The following is a 12,944-nucleotide window of genomic DNA, read 5'->3' as shown; positions in this document are numbered from 1 at the left end:
CCCCCCCCAATAGCTAGCAATCCAAAACAGTCCAGTGGAGCCTGAGCGGTGGGTGTTGCCTTCTGACACACTTCTGGTGATGTCAGGGGGTGTGGCATATGCAAATGAGTTATGCTAATGAGCTCCTGCACCTCTTTTTCTACGAAATGTCCCCTGACCCAGAGTATTTTGATACCAGGTCCCCAAGTGGTGTTTTCCTGATTCTCCCGTTCTAGCCACACTTTTCTGATGTCTGATCGCTCCTGCGGTGTAGAACCACTTCCGGTTTAAACCCCCTCCCCGCTCAAAAGCTGCCCGAGGCTTCCGCTTTTCACCCGCCATTTTTTTTAAACTGTTGGCGGTGTGTGCATACACGGAGGTCCGCCACAGCGTTATTAAAAATAATGTTTAAACGGTGCCTAGTTTTATTGTTTAGACGAGTTTGGGATCTCATGGAGGCCATTTTTGGGGTAAACATTTAAAGGGAAGTATTCCTTTAAAGTTTAAAGGGAAGTGTTACAGCAGTTGGGTTGAAGTGGAAATCGCTGTTCTGCACACGCACGAAAATTTTAGTTCTACAGATAACTGCCTATGCGCATGCCCAAACTGAGAGAGAGAGAAAAACAACAGCAAAGCACGCTCCCGTGTGTGGACAGCGGGGAGCGATGTGGCCACGCAGAGATCCGGAGAAAGGAGGTGAATGTGATCATGACTCTCCAGGTTAAAAAAGACCGCATCAGGGCCGGAGCAATTTAAACCGCTCCCAGCACACCGTCTGACCGCACCCTGAGGGTTTTTTGTGGGAGGAACCAGCATAACTCCTCCCATATGAATCTCCCTGTTCTTAAAGATCTGCTGGAAAGGTCTTGGTTTAGATTCTGTCTAGAGATGAAGTTAAATTTTGCCAGGCCTGTCACCAGATCCTTCTCTGAGGTGGCATGGTAGCTTTAGCATCCATTTCCCAAAGTCCTACCAAGCTACCTCACCACACGGGCAGAGAATTTAATTTTTTGTTTTATTTGCTTCAAGATTCAACACTGTGCCTTCTGTTTTTATTTCTGTGTGGTTGAGCAGCTTATCTTAAATGTCTGTACGTTTCTTCAAGTGTTTAGGTGATTAACAAATCTTACAAAACGCAAACAAGTCCAGTTCTTTCCCTGTGTTCAGTGTGAATAATCCCCTCTCTGTATCTCTCCAGAACAGAGCAGACCTAATGGTCACAAGGCTCCAACCTCGGCCTGGGCTCCTGCCTACTTGTCAACATGGATGTTCAGAACGATAAGCTGTATCTAATGGGAACCACACAGCCATTGCTGCGTGAGGAATACAGCAATGTTTACATGGCTGGAAATCTAGTTTGGCAGCTATTGCTCACAGGAGCACAGAGGTGGAAGAGATCAAGACACCTTCAAGTTCCATTTCCTCTCCCTTCCCCCCAAGCCAGCCAATTCCCAAAGCATGGCCACTCACACACATCAGTCCCCATAGAGGCCATACTGCCATATCCCACAAGCAGATAAAAGGTGCACCCCAAAAAGACATCTACAGAGTAGGTCATAGAAGCTATAAAGATACAACTATAAGGGTCAGGTGGTAGGTAGGGTTGCCAACCCCTCCGGTTTGCCAGGGGTCCCCCGTTTTTTGGGGGGGGATTCTACCCGCTGCCAGCCAGATGGCTGGCGGGGGAAGCCCCACCCCCAACACCCACAGCCACCCATCTCTCTCCCTTTAAGTGTGTGGAACCCGTGTTTCCTCCCAAGCCCGATCGCCGCAAGCTTGCAGGGAAATGCCAGCTTTCTGCTCTTAAAAGGGAAACACGGCTGCTCTTAAAGGGGAAACGCCAGCTCCTGCATTTAAAAGGGAACTGCTGTTTCTGGAGATCCGGCGCACAGGCGGGTGGGGGGCGGCAGACATCCCCAACGTGATGTCATCACGTCGGGGATGCCCCACCCCCTCCAGGAACACCCCCAAAGTCCCCCGCTGGGGGTGGAAGATGGACTTGGCAACCCTAGTGGTAGGTGATGTGAAAGACCTCCACATGAGACCCTGGAGAGCCACAGCCAGTCTGAGTAGACAATACTGACCTTGATGGACCTGGGGCCATTGATCACTCACCTCCAGTACTCAATACGAGGTAGGTTTGTCAACTTTCAGGCGGGGCCTGGAGATCTCCCAGAATTATAGCTGATATCCAAATGACAGAGAACGTTTCCCTTGGAGAAAATGGCTGCTTTAGAGAAAGGCTTGCCAGTCCCCAATTGGGGCAGGGGATCCTCTGCTTTTGTGGGCTTCTGCTCACTGCTGGCTAGCTGGCCGGTGGGGGAAACCCCGCCCCCAAACAGACACTCCAGAAATTATGTCACCACACCAGCAACATCAAGGGCAACGCTTTACTTTTTGGGCAAAACCCCACACCCACTGACCATATCTACCCACAGGAAATTTTATCAGGACAAACATTGTGCCCTTCAAAATCTAGTCATCAGGTATATCAATAGAAGAAGCTACCTTATTCTCATTGGTTCATTTAACCCAGTATTGACTGCATTGGCTCTCCAGAGTTTCAAGCTGAGCTCCTTCCTGAACTTGCTACCCAGGATCCATTCAATGGAGATGCAAGGGACTGAAGGAGGCGAGGGGCTTGTGCATCTTATGTATGCAAAGGATGCACTCTCCATGCTGAGTTATAGGCCCTTCTATTAAATGCGCAATAAGGCTGGGAGCCGCACCAAGGCAAGGTCACCTTCAGCCACGCAGCAATTAGCAATGGCTCTTGGCTTGCTAGTTTTTGGCTGCTGCTGCTGAGTTTTCTTAGCCAGGCTTTCCTCCCCTTGGTCCAAGTATAATCCAGTATTAAAAAAGAGAAAAAAACAGCTACATAAGCCTCAAAGACTAAGCTGGAGCACACAGTTCCCTTCATAATGGCATTGCCTGCAGGGTGCTGCTTGGCTGGATTTCAATGGAAATCAAAATATCTTGGACACTTTTGGGGATGCTCATAAATAGACTGAAGGGAAAGGATTTGCTTTGGAGGAACCAGATTCTACTCTGATGAAGCACCAAATGTGGAGAGCTGCCTTCCCATATAGTGCCAGAGGACACTGCATGGTTTATTTTGTCATTAGGTAGAAAAAGAGTGGCTCTTTTTGCAGTGAATAATAGATGGCTTAATAGGACAAGACAGTCCTTATTATAGCCCTGACCTGGGCAGCCCAGGCAAGACCAATCTCATCAGATCTTGGAAGCTAAGCAGGGCTGGCCCTGACAAGTACTTGGAAGGGAGACCTCCAAGGAACACCAGGGCCAGGATGCAGAGGCAGGCAATAGCAAGCCACCTCTCTGAAAAATGTCCTAGCCCCACTAGGGGTCGCCAGAAGTCACCATGGCTTCCAGGCTCACAAGCACGCGCGTGCGCGCACACACACGGGTTGCCAGGTCCAGTGGGGGACTTACTGGGACACTCTGGGAGAGGGGAGGAAAGAAGCACGTCAGTGACGGGGGGGGGGGTTGATGCTCTGACCAGCACTAGGGAAGAGCACTGGAAACTGGGGGATCTCCCCACACGCCAGGGGGACCTGGCAACCCTAACACACATAGGGTGCGTTCAGACGGGCCGTTTAGTCCGCTTTTGGCACGCTTCAGTAACAGATTTTATATCCACGTTCACACACCCAACATCTGCGCACCGTCCACAGCCGTCACTTTCCGGCTCAAACCCCCTTTAAAACGGAGTACTTTGTTACCAGGTCCCCAAGTGGTGTTTTCCTGATTCTCTGGTTCTAGCTGCAGTTTTCTGACGTCTGATCGCTCCTGTGGTGTTGAGCCACTTCCGCTCGGAAACCCGAGGCTTCCGCTCTTCACCCGCCATTTTATTTTAGCGTCGGCAGTATGCGCACAGGCGAAGCTCCGCTCCCACGTTATTGAAAACAATGTTTAAAACGGTGCCTAGTTTTGTTGGTTAGACAAGTTCGGGATCTCACGGAGGCCAGTTTGGGGGTAAAAGTTTAAAGGGAAGTGTTCCTTTAAAGTTTAAAGGGAAGTGTTACAGCAGTTGGGCTGAAGTGGAAATCGCTGTTCTGCACACGGACGAAAATTTTAATTCTACAGATGTCCGCCTGTGCGCATGCCCAAACTGAGGGGGGGGGGGAACCACCAACGCACGCTCCCTCCAGCCAGATAGACCTTTGGAACGGAAGGCAACGATGCCGACGGAGACGCCAGAACCGTTTTGTCTGTTTCACAAGAAGCCGGACCCTCTGAACAAGTGCAAGGGAGTTCAGAACAAAGCCGTTGGAGGAGCGGAAGGCTTTGTTCTGAACTCCCTGCACTTGTTCAGAGGGTCCGGCTTCTTGTGAAACAGACAAAACGGTTCTGGTGTCTCCGTCGGCGTCATTGCCTTCCGTTCCAAAGGTCTATCTGGCTGGAGAAGGAGCTCAGGGCCTTTTAGCCAGGATGACTGAGCTAGCTGAGATGCCAGGATAGAACGCGTCGCATGTCCCGCAGGGAGTGATGTGGCTGTGCAGTGATCCGGAACAAGGAGGTGAGTGTGATCTCGTGATTCTCCAGGTTAAAAAAAAACGCATCGGGCCCAGAGCAATTTAAACTGTTCCCAGCACGCCGTCTGACCGCACCCATACACACACAAAATACAAAAAAAGAAAGTATTATAGAACAACTTACTGTGATTGAACCCCAAGTACTGTGAAAGTACCCTGTATCTCTCCACTCCGTATTCTACTCCTAGGAAGGAGAGGTACAGAATTAGGGTTGCCAGCTTCCAGAAGGAGCCTGGAGATCTCCCGCTACTACAACTGATCTCCAGACTACAGAGACCAGCTCCCCTGGAGAAAGTGGCTGCTTTGGAGGCTGGACTCTGTGGCACTGTGCCCTGCTGGGGCCCCTCCCCTCCCCAAGCCCCACCCTCTCCCGGATCCATCCCCCAAACCTGCAGAGCTGGCAAAACTCAGAGCTGGCAACCCTATACAGCATATATACAAAGTGGATTTGGAATTCAGCTTATTAACCACCATTAAGAATTAATGAACTGTGGAAAATTAAATGTACACAAAGCAGATTTTAATTCTAGCCTTTCCAGTACGGTCTCATGAGGATTAATAAACTGTGGGGAAAGTGCAGCATAATTGAGAATGTCCTGGGATTTTTTTTTGCAAACAGCCACATTAGACAGTTATTTTTTTAACTCTTTTCATACTATACATATGTTTGTCCTGTTTACTTGTCCATTTGCTGCATCTATTCATATTTTGGAATAGGATGAGCAGGAGTAAATATGCAAGGTGTCGTGGAAATGTATTTTTTTTAATTCACCCAATGTATTTCAAACCCCTGCTCTTTATCAAATGGTATTTTTTCCTTTCTGTTGCTAAGATCTGGTTTCCCTTTGTCTGCAAATTGCAGAGGAGCAGCCGTGTTAGTCTGCTGGAGGAAGAAGAGGAAGAGGAAGAAGAGGAGGAGGCGGCAGCAGCTATAAGGTACCCAGGGCTTTTTTTGTAGAAAAAGTCCAGCAGGAACTCATTAGCATATTAGGCCACACCCTACTGACTGCACCATTCATTAGCCTATTAGGCCGCATTCCCATGTTACCAGAAGTATGGTCATCCAGCCACACCCACCTTTTCCTTCTTATTCTGTTTACCTTGTTTGTTATCAAAACACAGTGCTTTATTTGTTCCAGGAATTCCTTTGCATGTTAGGCCACACACCCCTAATGTGTGTCAATTCTAATGAGTTCCTGCTGTTGGGTGTGGCCTATTATGCTAATGAGTTCCTGCTGGGTGTGGCCAACTTGGGAGCCAGCCGGAACTCCGTTCCTGTGCGTTCCTGCCCAAAAATAGCCCTGAAGGTACCACAGATCTTCACTATGATCTTCTTTTGTTTCTTTTCGTGGCACCCACAGATATTTTCCTCTCTCTTTTGTTGGTTTTTTCCCTTTCTTTCTATTAATTGGTTATGTCAGATGTTTCTGGATCATCTATTGGAATATGCTATTCTCGCCAATCTTGGTCTTCTTGTTAGGACACAACATGACAGCCCTGGGTTTTATGCATTCCTGACACCAGGAACAAAGTCCATGTTCTTCTAAGCTGCCCATCAGGTTGTGAACAGAGATCAGCTTAGACACTGCAGTACACAATGTATACCCCCTAGCCACCTTAAAAGAGGACTGCCCCAGATAGGTAAGGTGACCCAAAGGCTGCAGTGCTACCATGCTAATTCCTACTTTGCCAGTGCCATCCTATGCAGAGTTGCACCCTTCTAAGTCCAAAATTGGCACATCTGTCTGACAGTTTAATTACTCAGTGAAGGGAAAGTACCCTGACCTGGATGGTCCAGGCTAGCCTGATCTTATCAGTTCTTAGAAGCTAAGCAGGGTCAGCCCTGGTTAGTATTTTGATGGGAGACCATCAAGGAAGTCCAGGGTTGCTATGCGGAGGCAGGCAATGGCAAGCTACCTCTGAATGTCTCTTGCCTTGAAAACCCCACAGGGGGTCACCATAAGACGGCTGCGACTTGACGGGATCTTCCACCACCACCACCAAAGGCAAAGTGCTCAAATTTGATATGGCCATCAGGGGCCAGATAATATAGCTTTGGGGGCTATGTCTGCAATTTGCCCTCCCCATTTTAGAAAAGCTGGAGATTCAGGGAAAGGGCCTAGAACATCCTTGGGATTTACTTTGTTGAAATCCGGCATGATTCATTCCACTTGTAGCACCAATCAAGACAGGCACGTGGCTCAGGCTTTTAGCTATTTCAGCATTAAGAGACCATATTAATCAAGTGTGACAACTTGATTACCAAGAATATAATAAAATTGCTGGGAGTCTCACTCCAGATCTGAGAATGTGACCTCCATCAAAGTTTGGGGAATGGGCAGAGACAGCTAGAAGCAGTTTTGATTTTGGTACAGTCACAGGCAGAGAGAGCTAAAAACATTTAGCTGGAAACAGACAGGAGGCTACAGGGATCCGCACTGTTGCTGTCTGGGACTCTGGTGCTGTTTTGCCTGCTGTTAGGTGTCTGGTGTCTGCTGCTCGGCTTCATATTTGCAAATAAAACCAATGTTACAACCAACTCTTGTCCAAAGGAAACTAAATTCCTTTTAGTGCTGCGTCTGGATTTCTCACTCTTTGCTCAGAGAAACTGGGAAGTACTTAATAGGCTAGTGCCATCATTTTCATTACAAGACACAATAAAGTGAGGAAGAAGAGAGTTGGTACTTGGTTTTATACCCCGCTCTTCACTACCCAAAGGTGTAGAGTGGCTTACAATCATGCTCCCTTCCTCTCCCCACAACAGACACCCTCTGAAGTAGGTGGGGCTGAGAGAGTTCTCAGAGAACTGTGACTGACTCAAGGTCACCCAGCTGGCTCCATGTGGAGAAATGGAAAATCAAACCCAGTTCTCCAGATTAAGAGTCTGCCATTCTTAACCACACTAAACATTTGCATCATTGCGTCATGTAGTGTTGTGCAGCACACAGACAGCATTGTGTAGTGGCTAGAGTGTTGTACTAATATCTGGGAGACCCAATTTGGAATCCCCAGTCTACCATGGACACTTGCTGGGTGACCCTGGACTAGTTGCATGCTCTCAGCCTTACCTACCTCACAGGGTTGTTGTGAGGATACAATGGGATGAGGAGAACAATGGTCCCAAAGGCAAGATACAAATGAAGTAAATAATAAATAAATACAATGTGTAAGGCAAGTAACCCTAGCTTTTGACTGTTATACCTTTAACAAACAAACCATTAATGCTTACCTCTGTAATGGCACAACAGGGAACTGGGAAATTTATTACAGGTTAGCAAAGATAATTATAGAAAGTAGCAATTAAAAAGAAGTCTACTGGAATCTTAAAGACTACAACATCACCTTTCGTGAATCAGAGCTCACTTCATGAATCAGATGAATAAAGTGTACATCCTCTACAGTTATTAATACTTAAAGAGATAAACAGAAAGACAGTACCAGATCAGGGATTAAAATCCAGACAAGATCTGCACCCAGTTTTGCTCAGTTTTGACACAGTAGTTTGTTCTTTAATGACTTTGATGTACAATATGACAGGGACAGGCAACAGTAATGGGAAGCCCTTGTAAAACATTTCTGACCTGCACGGCCCTCATCAACATCATATGTTGACATGGAGTTGCTGGGCAGACAGTTATATCCTCTTTGAAACTTCCCATTCAATATGCAGAACCTTATGTAGTTGGCACTTCTTTGTCTGCCCCTCCCCACCAGTTCAAAAGCTTAATCATTTCTGTTACACGACTTTGCACAACCATACAAATTAATTAAAAGTCTGAAAGACAGTGTGTATCATTAGCACTGTAGCCCTACGCAGAGTTGCACCTTCTAAGCCGCCTGTAATACAGCATAGTTTTGCATTCCAAGTATTGTTTCCGCTCATGTACAGTCTTCATCTGTGGTCTTTCAAAGGCACAGGCGGGGGAGTTAAGATGTGCATGATCTATGTATGAGTACAACTCCTCCGTGTAGTTTTCTTCTAATATTAGCACAACAGGTTACTGATATAGGGAAGAGAGTAGAGGAAAAAGGGAATCCAGTGCCTGGCAGTTTCCCTGCACTCAGAAAGCCAAGGCTTCCTCCTGAGAATTATTCACACATGCACATAAAGGTCCAGGGAAATCCATGTATGATTTACATTCTTTCTGTGACCTGCAAGTGTCTCACTCTTTCTTTTGTGCCTGAAGGTGTATGAGGGCAAAACTCTGACTTCATGTTCCAGGAGCCAGAGAAACCATGTCAGAGGTAAGCTGCCCTGTTCGAGTACCAACTTCCCTCAGGAACGATACAAAACATTGTCCAAGCCTCTTGTCCCAGATATTTCTCCTTTTAACATCTGGGTTCTTTACTTTTCTCTCTCTCTCTGAACAGCGTCTCCTTGAGTTCTGCACTATCAACCCCCCTTTTCCTGAATGGGGTAGGAGAGATGGGGACAAAATGATGTGGGGGGGGGGCGAAGACAGAACAAATGCCTCTTTTTCTGCCATGCTCTGTACCTTTTGGACAGCAGTGGATTGTTAAAAAACATGAATTGAGGCTGTAACTCTTTATAACTTTGTTTGGAAGGAAGCCTCACTGAACTCAGTATGCAGTCCATGGCTGCGATCCTAAACACACTTCCTCACAAGAAGTTCCACTGAACTCAGCAGAGGTTAAGTCTGTGTAAAGCAAATAATGGCCCTATACAGACTTTTGGAAAGGTTTTTATAAACCAAATGTACCAGATCAAGAGAACACACTGGTCATAGCGAACACCCTTTTCCAACAACCTAAGAGGCGACTCTACACATGGACATCACCAGATGGGCAACACCGAAATCAGATTGACTATATAATTTGCAGTCAAAGATGGAGAAGCTCTATCCAGTCAGTAAAAACAAGACCTGGAGCTGACTGTGGTTCAGATCATGAGCTACTCATTGCAAAATTCAGACTTAAACTGAAGAAAATCGGGAAAACCACGAGGCCATTCAGGTTTGACCTAGATCACATCCCTGATGAATATACAGTAGAGGTGAAGAATAGATTCAAGGGTCTGGATTTGATAGATAGAGTGCCTGAAGAACTATGGACGGAGGTTCGTGACATTGTACAGGAGGCAGCAATCACCACCATACCAAAGAAAAAGAAATGCAAGAAAGCAAAATGGCTTTCTGATGAGGCTTTACAAATAGCAGAGGAAAGAAGGAAAGCGAAAGGCAAAGGCGAAAAGGAAAGATTTACCCAACTGAACGCAGATTTCCAGAGAACAGCAAGGAGAGATAAGGAGGCCTTCCTGAATGAACAGTGCAAAGTAATAGAAGAAAACAATAGAATGGGAAGGACTAGAGATCTCTTCAAGAAAGTTGGAGAAATCAAGGGAGCGTTCCATGCAAAGCTGGCCATGATAAAGGACAAAAACGGTAGGGACCTAACAGAAGCAGAAGAGATTAGGAAAAGATGGCAAGAATACACAGAAGAACTATACAAGAAAGACCTCGATGTCCTTGACAACCACGACGGTATAATCACTGACCTCGAGCCAGACATCCTGGAATGTGAAGTTAAATGGGCCTTAGAAAGCATTGCTAACAACAAAGCTAGTGGAGGTGATGGTATTCCAGCTGAGCTATTCAAAGTCTTAGAAGATGATGCTGTTAAAGTGCTGCACTCCATTTGCCAGCAAATTTGGAAAACGCAACAGTGGCCACAGGATTGGAAAAGGTCAGTATACATTCCAATCCCAAAGAAGGGCAATGCCAAGGAATGTTCAAACTATCGCACAATTGCACTCATATCACACGCTAGCAAGGTCATGCTCAAGATCCTACAAGCTAGGCTTCAACAGTACGTGGATAGAGAACTACCAGAAGTACAAGCTGGGTTTCGAAGAGGTAGAGGAACTAGAGATCAAATTGCCAACATTCGCTGGATTATGGAGAAAGCAAGAGAGTACCAGAAAAATATCTACTTCTGCTTCATTGACTATGCTAAAGCTTTTGACTGTGTGGATCACAACAAACTATGGCAGGTCCTTAAAGAGATGGGAGTACCAGACCACCTCACATGTCTCTTGAGAAACCTGTATAAGGGCCAAGAAGCGACAGTTAGAACCGGATATGGAACAACTGATTGGTTCAGCATAGGAAAAGGAGTACGACAAGGATGTATATTGTCGCCTTGCTTATTTAATATATATGCAGAGTACATCATGCGAAATGCTGGCCTGGATGAATCACAAGCGGGAATTAAGATTGCTGGGGAAAAGATCAACAACCTCAGATATGCAGATGATACCACTCTAATGGCTGAAAGTGAAAAGGATCTAAAGAGCCTCTTGCTCAGAGTAAAAGAGGAGAGCGCAAAAGTGGGCTTGAAGCTCAACATCAAAAAAACTAAGATCATGGCATCCGGCCCCATCACTCCTTGGCAAATAGAAGGGGAAGCTGTGGAAGTAGTGACAGACTTCACGTTCCTGGGATCCCAGATCACCGCAGACTGTGACTGCAGCCATGAAATTAAAAGACGCCTGCTCCTTGGGAGGAAAGCGATGGCGAACCTAAACAGCATGATAAAAAGTAGAGACATCACCCTGCCAACAAAAGTCCGCATGGTCAAAGCAATGGTATTCCCAGTAGTCGTGTATGGCTGTGAGAGTTGGACTATAAGGAAGGCCGAGCGCCGAAGAATAGATTCTTTTGAACTATGGTGCTGGAGAAGACTCTTGAGAGTCCCTTGGACTGCAAGAAGAACAAATCAGTCAATCCTCAAAGAAATCAACCCTGACTGTTCCCTGGAAGGCCAGATAATGAAACTGAAGCTCAAATACTTTGGCCACCAAATGAGAAGGGAGCACTCACTGGAAAAGACCCTGATGCTGGGAAAGATTGAAGGTCAAAGAAGACGGGGACGGCAAAGGATGAGATGGTTAGACAGTGTCAGCGATGCAACGAACATGAAATTGAGCCAACTTCGGAGGACGGCGGAAGACAGGAGAGCCTGGCGGGAGATTGTCCATGGGGTCGCGAAGAGTCGGACTCGACTGTGCGACTGAACAACAACAACCAGATCTTAACCGACGGTCAGGGGAGAGGAACCAGAGAACGGGGTGCAAGCACAGCCTCTTCCCCCTGCCACCATCTGTGGGTAGAAGTGGGACCTGCTGATGCACTCTTTCTAGACTCTCTCCCATCTTAGACAAGAAGGTTTCGTTTCAACCAGGGCTCCGCGGAGAGGTTTAGCTTCTACACTAGGCTTCATCTCGGGAATAAACAAAAGCCAAAACAAAAAGACTGCCTCTGAGGCTGAGCCCTAACAGAGAAGAACAGAGAGACCCACGAAGATGACATCCCATGCAGCATCTGGAGTCAGGAAGGAAGGCTCAACGGCGCGGCTTCTAAGCAGGCCGACTCCTCGCCGCAACCTGCCCTCCACCCAGAACCGTCGCAAAAAGAAATTGCGCACACAGCACAACGAGACATACCTTGCATGGGCACTCCCACTTCACTGCCTGCTGGTGGACTTCGTCCCAGCCTGTCCCTTCCAGCAGAGATGCTTTTCTTGCTTCCAGCCAGCAAACTCTCCCCTCTCTTTGTCCCTTTCTCTCTAAAGATCATCAGTATCAGCTCCTGCTTAAAAACCTGCAGCAGCCGCGGGGCGGGGCCGGGCCGGCACCGTGGTCTCTCGGAGGCGGGGCCAAGAAAGCCACCAGAGGCAGGGGGGGGGGGGGGGGGGGGGGGAGGCAGACTTGGAGAGAAGAAGGGACGCAGGAATGAGGAAATCATTTCTGGTGAAGTCAACCAGGAGTCAGCTATTCATGACTTCACGGCAATGTTTCTCCACAGAGACTTTTCAAGGCAACAGAATTCACGAGGGACTGTTAATTTTGGGAAGACGGGGGACGGGGGGACGGGGGGACGGGACAGAGCTAAAGGAGACAAGCGATTAAGAGACGAATTATGTGCAGTGGGGAGAAATAAATGTTTTGCCTGCTTTCAAACACTAGAATTTGCTGTCAATCAGTCAAACGGACTGACAATCAAATTCAGGCAGACAAAAGGAAAGACTTCTTCAGCCAGTGCGTTTGCTGCCCCAAGGGGAGGCAATGGCCACTAACTTATCAAAGAAATGAGACAAGTTCCTGGATAGGACTCTTCAATAGCTACTAAGATATGAAAGCTAGGTGGAGCCTCCATGTTCAGAGACAGTGTACCTCTGAATAACAGATGCAAGGGGGAGGACAACAGTTACCTTCATACCCAGCTTTGGAACTTCTCAGAAGCATCTGGGCTGGCCAGAGTTGAAAAATGATTGCTGGACTAAATTAACCTTTGGTCTTTTCCAGAAAGGTAATATTTTAAAGAGTGACAGAGTTGGGAAGCAGGCACGGCTACCTTACATGGCCCAGTCCACCACAAAGTTTTCTAATGG

The 12,944-nt window shown here is 47.1% G+C and overlaps 1 protein-coding gene across 1 annotated transcript in view; it reads right to left on the bottom strand.

The window, feature by feature from the left end:
- Positions 1-12,102, bottom strand: part of PLAT (plasminogen activator, tissue type) — a 38,968-nt gene extending 26,866 nt beyond the window's left edge. Inside the window, exon 1 of the mRNA XM_015408168.1 lies at positions 11,998-12,102. The gene's annotated coding sequence lies outside the window, so the exon portion shown is untranslated. The remainder of the gene's footprint in view (positions 1-11,997) is intronic.
- Positions 12,103-12,944: the final 842 nt, after the last annotated feature.

This window comes from Gekko japonicus, unplaced genomic scaffold (genome assembly GCF_001447785.1).
Source record: "Gekko japonicus isolate JY-2015 unplaced genomic scaffold, Gekko_japonicus_V1.1 scaffold139, whole genome shotgun sequence".
Taxonomy (NCBI): domain Eukaryota; kingdom Metazoa; phylum Chordata; class Lepidosauria; order Squamata; family Gekkonidae; genus Gekko; species Gekko japonicus.
The sequence above is the reverse complement of the archived record's forward strand: the minus strand, read 5'-3'. Positions and strand labels throughout refer to the sequence as shown.